Source organism: Taudactylus pleione, unplaced genomic scaffold, assembly GCF_031769625.1.
Source record: "Taudactylus pleione unplaced genomic scaffold, aTauple2 ptg000166l, whole genome shotgun sequence".
Lineage (NCBI taxonomy): Eukaryota > Metazoa > Chordata > Amphibia > Anura > Myobatrachidae > Taudactylus > Taudactylus pleione.
Genome location: NW_028284568.1, coordinates 159,282 through 171,760, shown reverse-complemented (window position 1 = coordinate 171,760; position 12,479 = coordinate 159,282). Strand labels below are relative to the sequence as shown.

At 45.1% G+C, this 12,479-nt stretch overlaps 1 protein-coding gene across 2 annotated transcripts in view; it reads right to left on the bottom strand.

The window, feature by feature from the left end:
- Positions 1-12,479, bottom strand: part of PTPN21 (protein tyrosine phosphatase non-receptor type 21) — a 104,680-nt gene that overhangs the window by 25,446 nt on the left and 66,755 nt on the right. The gene's annotated exons all lie outside the window — the stretch shown is intronic.

The following is a 12,479-nucleotide window of genomic DNA, read 5'->3' as shown; positions in this document are numbered from 1 at the left end:
TCGGGGGGGTTCGGATTTCAGAAATCCGAACCCGCTCACCCCTAATATGTACTGTGTAAGGCACTGGTCACCTATGTGTTTATGTACTGTGTAAGGCACTGGTCACCTATGTGTATATGTACTGTGTAAGGCACTGGTCACCTATGTGTATATGTACTGTGTAAGCCACTGGTCACCTATGTGTATGTACTGTGTAAGGCACTGGTCACCTATGTGTAAAGTCGAGCCTGACCGGATCGTCCTCGGATCGGGCAGGCTCGGTGGGTTCGGATTTCAGAAATCCAAACACGCTCACCGCTAATATGTACTGTGTAAGTCACTGGTCACCTATGTGTTTATGTACTGTGTAAGTCACTGGTCACTTATGTGTGTATATGTACTGTGTAAGTCACTGGTCACCTATGTGTATATGTACTGTGTAAGCCACTAGTCACCTATGTGTGTATATGTACTGTGTAAGCCACTGGTCACCTATGTGTTTATGTACTGTGTAAGGCACTGGTCACCTATGTGTATATGTACTGTGTAAGCCACTGGTCACCTATGTGTATGTACTGTGTAAGGCACTGGTCACCTCTGTGTTTATGTACTGTGTAAGGCACTGGTCACCTATGTGTTTATGTACTGTGTAAGGCACTGGTCACCTATGTGTTTATGTACTGTGTAAGGCACTGGTCACCTATGTGTTTATGTACTGTGTAAGTCACTGCGAATTACTTGTGGCACCATATAAATAAAGGATAATAATAATATATAGTAGTACATGCATCATACTTATCAGCCTGGCTGCCAAAAGGTCGGCAAGTATGACTGTGTGGGGGTGGGGCGGGCCTGTTGACGTGGTGATGCAATCACGTAATTGAAGCCCCACCCCCATAACACAGTGCTACAATTACATGGGAATGTCTGACATTACTAATCAGCCCTCACACAATAAGATGGGCTCAGGCCACCGGCTGTTATAGCACTACAAGTCTCAGGCAGCTTGTGGTACATAAGCCGTTATAGCACTACAAGTACCAGGCAGCCTGTGTGTAGTACAGCTACATGCTTTACATGGCAGCCACAATGTTATGGAGCAGTATAATAGGCAGTAACTGAACACACCTCATGCTGCAAGCTCCCATGCCATTCCCAGAGAGTGGGCACCAGCAGGTAGGGGATGCCGGGAGTGGGGTGGAGGGCAGAGGGTGCTGGATACCAGGGCCTGTGGGGAGGAGCCCGGCGAGGGCCTGTGCTAGCTGCTAGGGGGGAGAAATGTCCTCTTTGCAGCATGTGGTTTGGTCACATCCACCCCAGTACCAGGGCCCCATTGGTCTCTCTCAGGCCCTGCAGGCAGGGGGTAACTAGTCATTTGTGGCCGCATAGCAACATTGTCAGGGCCCAATGTGCCGCCCAGTGGCCAAAACCTCACATAGAAACCTGGGACAGACAAGGAAGCCTTCCTCAGCCATGGGCCCATAGCACCTTCACCCGTAGGACTTACGCCCTTATCTACAAGATATCACTATTGACTACAGCGGTGCAGAGTATATACACGGCTTCAGCATCACATTATTATCACCTAATCAACAAGTTCCGGGCTCCCCGTCCAGGAGCGTCCCATTATTATCACCTAATCAGCGAGTCCAGGCTCCCCATCCAGGAGAGTCCCATTATTATCACCTAATCAGCGAGTCCAGGCTCCGCGTCCCATTATTATCACCTAATCAGCGAGTCCAGGCTCCCCATCCAGGAGAGTCCCACTATTATCACCTAATCAGCGAGTCCAGGCTCCCCATCCAGGAGAGTCCCATTATTATCACCTAATCAGCGAGTCCAGGCTCCGCGTCCCATTATTATCACCTAATCAGCGAGTCCAGGCTCCCCATCCAGGAGAGTCCCATTATTATCACCAAATCAGCGAGTCCAGGCTCCCCATCCAGGAGAGTCCCATTATTATCACCTAATCAGCGAGTCCAGGCTCCGCGTCCCATTATTATCACCTAATTAGCGAGTCCAGGCTCCCCGTCCAGGAGCGTCCCATTATTATCACCTAATCAGTGAGTCCAGGCTCCCCATCCAGGAGAGTCCCATTATTATCACCTAATCAGCGAGTCCAGGCTCCCCATCCAGGAGAGTCCCATTATTATCACCTAATCAGCGAGTCCAGGCTCCGCGTCCCATTATTATCACCTAATCAGCGAGTCCAGGCTCCCCATCCAGGAGAGTCCCATTATTATCACCTAATCAGCGAGTCCAGGCTCCGCGTCCCATTATTATCACCTAATCAGCGAGTCCAGGCTCCCCATCCAGGAGAGTCCCATTATTATCACCTAATCAGCGAGTCCAGGCTCCCCATCCAGGAGAGTCCCATTATTATCACCTAATCAGCGAGTCCAGGCTCCGCGTCCCATTATTATCACCTAATCAGCGAGTCCAGGCTCCCCATCCAGGAGAGTCCCATTATTATCACCTAATCAGCGAGTCCAGGCTCCGCGTCCCATTATTATCACCTAATCAGCGAGTCCAGGCTCTCCGTCCAGGAGCGTCCCATTATTATCACCTAATCAGCGAGTTCAGGCTCCCCGTCCAGGAGCGTCCCATTATTATCACCTAATCAGCGAGTCCAGGCTCTGCGTCCCATTATTATCACCTAATCAGCGAGTCCAGGCTCCGCGTCCAGGAGCGTCCCATTATTATCACCTAATCAGCGAGTCCAGGCTCCGCGTCCAGGAGCGTCCCATTATTATCACCTAATCAGCGAGTCCAGCCTCTGCGTCCCATTATCACCTAATCAGCGAGTCCAGGCTCCGCGTCCATGAGCGTACCATTATTATCACCTAATCAGCGAGTCCAGGCTCCGCGTCCAGGAGCGTCCCATTATTATCACCTAATCAGCGAGTCCAGGCTCCCCGTCCAGGAGCGTCCCATTATTATCACCTAATCAGCGAGTCCAGGCTCCGCGTCCAGGAGCGTCCCATTATTATCACCTAATCAGCGAGTCCAGGCTCCGCGTCCAGGAGCGTCCCATTATTATCACCTAATCAGCGAGTCCAGGCTCCCCGTCCAGGAGCGTCCCATTATTATCACCTAATCAGCGAGTCCAGGCTCCGCGTCCCATTATTATCACCTAATCAGCGAGTCCAGGCTCCCCATCCAGGAGAGTCCCATTATTATCACCTAATCAGCGAGTCCAGGCTCCCCATCCAGGAGAGTCCCATTATTATCACCTAATCAGCGAGTCCAGGCTCCGCGTCCCATTATTATCACCTAATTAGCGAGTCCAGGCTCCCCGTCCAGGAGCGTCCCATTATTATCACCTAATCAGTGAGTCCAGGCTCCCCATCCAGGAGAGTCCCATTATTATCACCTAATCAGCGAGTCCGGGATCCCCATCCAGGAGAGTCCCATTATTATCACCTAATCAGCGAGTCCGGGCTCCCCGTCCAGGAGCGTCCCATTATTATCATCACCTAATCAGCGAGTCCGGGATCCCCATCCAGGAGCGTCCCATTATTATCACCTAATCAGCGAGTCCGGGCTCCCCGTCCAGGAGCGTCCCATTATTATCATCACCTAATCAGCGAGTCCAGGCTCCCCATCCAGGAGAGTCCCATTATTATCACCAAATCAGCGAGTCCAGGCTCCCCGTCCAGGAGCGTCCCATTATTATCACCTAATCAGGGAGTCCAGGCTCCCCGTCCAGGAGCGTCCTATTATTATCACCTAATCAGCGAGTCCAGGCTCCCCGTCCAGGAGCGTCCCATTATTATCACCTAATCAGCGAGTCCAGGCTCCGCGTCCCATTATTATCACCTAATCAGCGAGTCCAGGCTCCCCATCCAGGAGAGTCCCATTATTATCACCAAATCAGCGAGTCCAGGCTCCCCATCCAGGAGAGTCCCATTATTATCACCTAATCAGCGAGTCCAGGCTCCGCGTCCCATTATTATCACCTAATCAGCGAGTCCAAGCTCTCCGTCCAGGAGCGTCCCATTATTATCACCTAATCAGCGAGTCCAGGCTCCCCGTCCAGGAGCGTCCCATTATTATCACCTAATAAGCGAGTCCAGGCTCTGCGTCCCATTATTATCACCTAATCAGCGAGTCCAGGCTCTGCGTCAAGGAGCGTCCCATTATTATCACCTAATCAGCGAGTCCAGGCTCCGCGTCCAGGAGCGTCCCATTATTATCACCTAATCAGCGAGTCCAGCCTCTGCGTCCCATTATCACCTAATCAGCGAGTCCAGGCTCCGCGTCCAGGAGCGTCCCATTATTATCACCTAATCAGCGAGTACAGGAGCGTCCCATTATTATCACCTAATCAGCGAGTCCGGGCTCCCCGTCCAGGAGCGTCCCATTATTATCACCTAATCAGCGAGTCCAGCCTCTGCGTCCCATTATCACCTAATCAGCGAGTCCAGGCTCCGCGTCCAGGAGCGTCCCATTATTATCACCTAATCAGCGAGTACAGGAGCGTCCCATTATTATCACCTAATCAGCGAGTCCGGGCTCCCCGTCCAGGAGCGTCCCATTATCATCACCTAATCAGCGAGTCCGGGCTCCCCGTCCAGGAGCGTCCCATTATCATCACCTAATCAGCGAGTCCAGGCTCCCCGTCCAGGAGCGTCCCATTATTATCATCACCTAATCAGCGAGTCCGGGATCCCCATCCAGGAGCGTCCCATTATTATCACCTAATCAGCGAGTCCGGGCTCCCCGTCCAGGAGCGTCCCATTATTATCATCATCACCTAATCAGCGAGTCCAGGCTCCCCGTCCAGGAGCGTCCCATTATTATCATCATCACCTAATCAGCGAGTCCGGGCTCCCCATCCAGGAGCGTCCCATTATTATCACCTAATCAGCGAGTACAGGAGCGTCACATTTCTCCATCTCACCTTTTAGGAAGAGAAGGACGGGACAGAATTGGGAAGAGTTGGAAGGAGAGAAGAGAGAGAGATTTCTAGGACCCATCCGCAGGTAGAGGAGGATCTGGGGAGACCCTGAGGATAAAGATAATGCAGAAGTCAGAATGGAAGAGAGAAGAGAGTCACCCCCTACACCCACAGCCATTGCTGAGCGCCATCACCACCCCAAACTGCACAACAGGGGAGTGGATGGGGCTGACATACTCTGTTCTGCTGCTGCTAAAAGTACTAGCGCTCCAATGACTACAAGCTGTTCTAGACACACTTACTCCATATCTTACATATCCTTGTGTACCCAATTTACAACAAGAAACACAATGACTGCCACCGAAGGCGTTCTGTCATCCATTGCTAGAGATGTCCCAGCTGACTGTAATATGCAGGTTCTGTCTGCTATAACGTATAGGGAAGAGATGGCGGGAAGCAAAGGCAGAGCGCCAATGTAACCAGCGGCTCCTTCTGAGACATGAGAGAACGAGCATTAAGTCAGATCTCAGATTTACTAATTGTAGCATTAATTACACATTCCAAAAAGTTTCTGATTTAACATCATATCTGGAGGTAACATGATTTAATCCATATTTTATGTAGGTTAACAGCAGACAATATAAAAATGACTTTAGACTTTGTAAATAGGGTGATGAGTAAAAAGTCCCATGATTAGCATCATATTGGAGGCTCTGGCTGTAGTTGTTGTGTATGAAGCAGAATTATCATTGTGCGAGATACGCCGCGCTATTGTAGTCACTGTGACAGATGGCGGGGCCTGTTACATAGAGGATTTGGGGGAAGTGAAGGAACCATTACAGGGATGAGCTGAGGGACAGGTGGCTGAGAGTGACACCACACTGTGACAAAGGCTCACTGTCCTCCGCCACGTGTTCCCGTCTATTTACATACAGGAATATAACAGCTGTCACCACAAATGTCACCGTCACAGAGGATGGGACCTGCGGACCCTCAGCTGCTGCCGCTTGTGGCCTGTAGGCAGAAGGTATTCACACGCTCTACATCACATATAACACAGCACAGATACTTTACACTGTCAGCCATCACGAGCAGGGCCCTCTTCCCGCTGGTGCGTCTCCTTCCCTCACCGATACCATCATTATTACTATACAGGGTGAGTCTCCCATATCCAAAATGTTTGGGACCAGGGGTATTTTGGATATCGGAATATTCCGTAGTTTGGAATAATTTGCATATCACAATGACATATCTTGGGAATGGCACCCAAATCTAAGCACAGAATGCATTTATGTATTATATACACCTTGTACACACAGCCTATAGGTCATTATATACACCTTGTACACACAGCCTATAGGTCATTATATACACCTTGTACACACAGCCTATAGGTCATTATATACACCTTGTATACACAGCCTATAGGTCATTATATACACCTTGTGTACACAGCCTATAGGTCATTATATACACCTTGTACACACAGCCTATAGGTCATTATATACACCTTGTACACACAGCCTATAGGTCATTATATACACCTTGTACACACAGCCTATAGGTCATTATATACACCTTGTAAACACACACAGCCTATAGGTCATTATATACACCTTGTAAACACACACAGCCTATAGGTCATTATATACACCTTGTAAACACACACAGCCTATAGGTCATTATATACACCTTGTAAACACACACAGCCTATAGGTCATTATATACACCTTGTAAACACACACAGCCTATAGGTCATTATATACACCTTGTAAACACACACAGCCTATAGGTCATTATATACACCTTGTAAACACACACAGCCTATAGGTCATTATATACACCTTGTAAACACACACAGCCTATAGGTCATTATATACACCTTGTACACACACACAGCCTATAGGTCATTATATACACCTTGTACACACACACAGCCTATAGGTCATTATATACACCTTATACACACACACAGCCTATAGGTCATTATATACACCTTGTACACACACAACCTATAGGTCATTATATACACACAGCCTATAGGCCATTATATAGACCTTCTACACACAGCCTATAGGTCATTATATACACCTTGTACACACAGCCTATAGGTCATTATATACACCTTTTACACATACACAGCCTATAGGTCATTATATACACCTTTTACACATACACAGCCTATAGGTCATTATATACACCTTGTACACACACACACAGCCTATAGGTCATTATATACACCTTATACACACAGCCTATAGGTCATTATATACACCTTGTACACACACAGCCTATAGGTCATTATATACACCTTATACACAGAGCCTATAGGTCATTTTATACCATATTTTTAATAATTTTGTGCTGTAAACAAAGTTTGTGTACATTGAACCATCAAAAAGCAAAGGTTTTACCTTCTCAGTCATGCTAAAAATATTCCGTATTTCAGAATATTTGGATATGGGAGACTCAACCTGTACCATCATTATCGCCATCATACACTCATTACTGGGGTTTGGGCTGCACAACCATGCCCCCTACCCCTGAGGCCACGCCCCCTTTTTGTTAACGTATTACTTTGCCGCTCGCACTACTATCCTGTCCGCACCGGGTGTCACCACAGGAAGGCACGCCACTTACTGTATGTCACTTTTTTCTTGCTTTGTTTATACTGCTTCTGTCTATTTACTTTGTAAGGTGTTGCGGACCCCTTCTGGAGCTGATTACCTTCTCCTGTCATAGACTGACTGAGCATGTGATTACCTTCTCTTGTTATAGACTGACTGTGTGATTACCTTCTCTTGTTATAGACTGACTGTGAGCATGTGATTACCTTCTCCTGTTATAAACTGAGCATGTGATTACCTTCTCTTGTTATAGACTGACTGTGAGCATGTCATTACTTTCTCCTGTTATAGACTGTGTGTGATTACCTTCTCTTGTTATAGACTGTGTGTGATTACCTTCTCTTGTTATAGACTGTGTGTGATTACCTTCTCTTGTTATAGACTGACTATGAGCATGTCATTACCTTCTCCAGTCATAGACTGACTGTGTTATTATCTTATCCTGTTAAAGACTGAGCATGCGATTACCTTCTCTTCTTATAGACTGACTGAGCATGTGATTACCTTCTCTTCTTATAAACTGACTGAGCGTGTGATTACCTTCTCGTTATTGACTGAGCGTGTGATTATCTTCTCGTTATAGACTGACTGTGTGATTACCCTCTCTTGTTATAGACTGACTGTGTGATTACCCTCTCTTGTTATAGACTGACTGAGCGTGTCATTACCTTCTCTTCTTATAGACTGAGCATGTGATTACCTTCTCTTGTTATAGACTGAGCATGTGATTACCTTCTCGTTATAGACTGACTGTGATTACCTTCCCTTCTTATAAACTGACTGAGCATGTGATTACCTTCTCCTGTTACAGACTGTCTGAGCGTGTCATTACCTTCTCTTCTTATAAACTGACTGTGAGCATGTGATTACCTTCTCTTCTTATAAACTGACTGTGAGCATGTGATTACCTTCTCGTTATAGACTGACTGAGCGTGTGATTACCTTCTCTTGTTATTTACTGAGCGTGTGATTACCTTCTCGTTATATACTGACTGTGTGATTACCTTCTCTTCTTATAAACTGACTGAGCATGTGATTACCTTCTCTTGTTATAGACTGACTGTGTGATTACCTTCTCCTGTTACAGACTGTGAGCATGTGATTACCTTCTCCTGTTAGACTGAGCATGTGATTACCTTCTCTTGTTATAGACTGACTGATTACCTTCTCCTGTTATAGACTGACTGAGCGTGTGATTACCTTCTCTTGTTATAGACTGACTGTGAGCATGTGATTACCTTCTCTTGTTATAGACTGACTGATTACCTTCTCCTGTTATAGACTGACTGAGCGTGTGATTACCTTCTCTTGTTATAGACTGACTGTGAGCGTGTGATTACCTTCTCTTGTTATAGACTGACTGAGCATGTGATTACCTTCTCTTGTTATAGACTGACTGTGTGATTACCTTCTCCTGTTACAGACTGTCTGAGCGTGTCATTACCTTCTCTTCTTATAAACGGACTGTGAGCATGTGATTACCTTCTCTTCTTATAAACTGACTGTGAGCATGTGATTACCTTCTCGTTATAGACTGACTGAGCGTGTGATTACCTTCTCTTGTTATTTACTGAGCGTGTGATTATCTTCTCGTTATAGACTGACTGTGTGATTACCTTCTCTTGTTATTTACTGAGCGTGTGATTACCTTCTCTTCTTATAAACTGACTGTGAGCGTGTGATTACCTTCTCTTCTTATAGACTGACTGAGCATGTGATTACCTTCTCTTCTTATAGACTGACTGAGCGTGTGATTACCTTCTCCTGTTATAGACTGACTGTCAGCATGCAATTACCTTCTCTTGTTATAGACTAAGCATGTGATTACCTTCTCTTCTTATAGACTGACTAAGCATGTGATTACCTTCTCTTCTTATAGACTGACTGAGCATGTGATTACCATCTCTTGTTATAGGACAGACTGTGTGATTACTTGTCTTCTTATACACTGACTGAGCGTGTGGTTACCTTCTCCTGTTATAGACTGAGCGTGTCACTACCTTCTCTTGTTATAGACGGAGTGCATGAGATTACCTTCTCTTCTTATAAACTGACTGTGAGCATGTGATTACCTTCTCTTCTTATAAACTGACTGTGAGCATGTGATTAGCTTCTCTTCTTATAGACTGACTGTGAGCGTGTGATTACCTTCTCTTGTTATAGACTGAGCGTGTGATTACCTTCTCTTGTTATAGACTGTGAGCATGTGATTACCTTCTCCTGTTAGACTGAGCATGTGATTACCTTCTCTTGTTATAGACTGACTGATTACCTTCTCCTGTTATAGACTGACTGAGCGTGTGATTACCTTCTCTTGTTATAGACTGACTGTGAGCGTGTGATTACCTTCTCTTGTTATAGACTGACTGAGCATGTGATTACCTTCTCTTGTTATAGACTGACTGTGTGATTACCTTCTCCTGTTACAGACTGTCTGAGCGTGTCATTACCTTCTCTTCTTATAAACTGACTGTGAGCATGTGATTACCTTCTCTTCTTATAAACTGACTGTGAGCATGTGATTACCTTCTCGTTATAGACTGACTGAGCGTGTGATTACCTTCTCTTGTTATTTACTGAGCGTGTGATTATCTTCTCATTATAGACTGACTGTGTGATTACCTTCTCTTGTTATTTACTGAGCGTGTGATTACCTTCTCTTCTTATAGACTGACTGAGCGTGTGAATACCTTCTCTTCTTATAGACTGACTGAGCATGTGATTACCTTCTCCTGTTATAGACTGACTGTGAGCATGTGATTACCATCTCTTGTTATAGACTGACAGAGCGTGTGATTACCTTCTCTTGTTATAGACTGACTGAGCGTGTGATTACCTTCTCTTCTTATAAACTGACTGTGAGCATGTGATTACCTTCTCTTGTTATAGATTGACTGATTACCTTCTCCTGTTATAGACTGACTGAGCGTGTGATTACCTTCTCTTCTTATAGACTGACTGAGCGTGTGATTACCTTCTCTTCTTATAAACTGACTGTGAGCATGTGATTACCTTCTCCTGTTATAGACTGACTGAGCGTGTGATTACCTTCTCTTCTTATAGACTGACTGAGCGTGTGATTACCTTCTCTTCTTATAAACTGACTGTGAGCATGTGATTACCTTCTCCTGTTATAGACTGACTGAGCGTGTGATTACCTTCTCTTCTTATAGACTGACTGTGAGCATGTGATTACCTTCTCTTGTTATAGGACAGACTGTGTGATTACCTTGTCTTCTTATACACTGACTGAGCGTGTGGTTACCTTCTCCTGTTATAGACTGACTGTGAGCATGTGATTACTGTCTCTTCTTAGACTGACTGAGCGTGTGATTACCTTCTCTTGTTATTTACTGAGCGTGTGATTACCTTCTCTTGTTATAGACTGACTGTGTGATTACCTTCTCCTGTTATAGACTGACTGAGCGTGTGATTACCTTCTCTTGTTATAGACTGACTGTGAGCATGCGATTACCTTCTCCTGTTAGACTGAGCATGTGATTACCTTCTCTTGTTATAGACTGACTGTGTGATTACCTTCTCCTGTTATAGACTGACTGAGCGTGTGATTACCTTCTCTTGTTATAGACTGACTGTGAGCATGTGATTACCTTCTCCTGTTAGACTGAGCATGTGATTACCTTCTCTTGTTATAGACTGACTGATTACCTTCTCCAGTTATAGACTGACTGAGCGTGTGATTACCTTCTCTTGTTATAGACTGACTGTGAGCGTGTGATTACCTTCTCTTGTTATAGACTGACTGAGCATGTGATTACCTTCTCTTGTTATAGACTGACTGTGTGATTACCTTCTCCTGTTACAGACTGTCTGAGCGTGTCATTACCTTCTCTTCTTATAAACTGACTGAGCATGTGATTACCTTCTCTTCTTATAAACTGACTGTGAGCATGTGATTACCTTCTCTTCTTATAAACTGACTGTGAGCATGTGATTACCTTCTCTTCTTATAAACTGACTGAGCATGTGATTACCTTCTCTTCTTATAAACTGACTGTGAGCATGTGATTAGCTTCTCTTCTTATAGACTGACTGTGAGCGTGTGATTACCTTCTCCTGTTATAGACTGAGCGTGTGATTACCTTCTCTTGTTATAGACTGAGCATGTGATTACCTTCTCTTGTTATAGACTAACTGAGCATGTGACTACCTTATCTTCTTATAGACTGACTGTGAGCATGTGATTACCTTCTCTTGTTATAGACTGAGCAGGTGATTACCTTCTCTTGTTATAGACTGACTGATTACCTTCTCCTGTTACAGACTGTCTGAGCGTGTCATTACCTTCTCTTCTTATAAACTGACTGTGAGCATGTGATTACCTTCTCTTCTTATAGACTGACTGAGCATGTGATTACCTTCTCTTCTTATAGACTGACTGAGCGTGTGATTACCTTCTCTTGTTATTTACTGAGCGTGTGATTACCTTCTCTTCTTATAGACTGACTGTGTGATTACCTTCTCTTCTTATAGACTGACTGAGCATGTGATTACCTTCTCCTGTTATAGACTGACTGTGAGCATGTGATTACCTTCTCCTGTTATAGACTGACTGTGAGCATATTATCTTCTCTTGTTATAGACTGACTGTGAGCATGTGATTACCCTCTCTTGTTATAGACTGACTGTGCGATTACCTTCTCTCGTTATAGACTGACTGTGTGATTACCCTCTCTTGTTATACACTGACTGAGCATGTCATTACCTTCTCTTCTTATAGACTGACTGAGCGTGTGATTACCTTCTCTTGTTATTTACTGAGCGTGTGATTACCTTCTATTGTTATTTACTGAGCGTGTGATTACCTTCTCTTGTTACAGACTGACTGAGCATGTGATTACCCTCTCTTGTTATAGACTGACTGTAAGCATGTCATTACCTTCTCTTCTTATAGACTGACTGTGTGATTACCTTCTGTTATAATAAGAAGGCTCTTACTGTATTATTTAGAA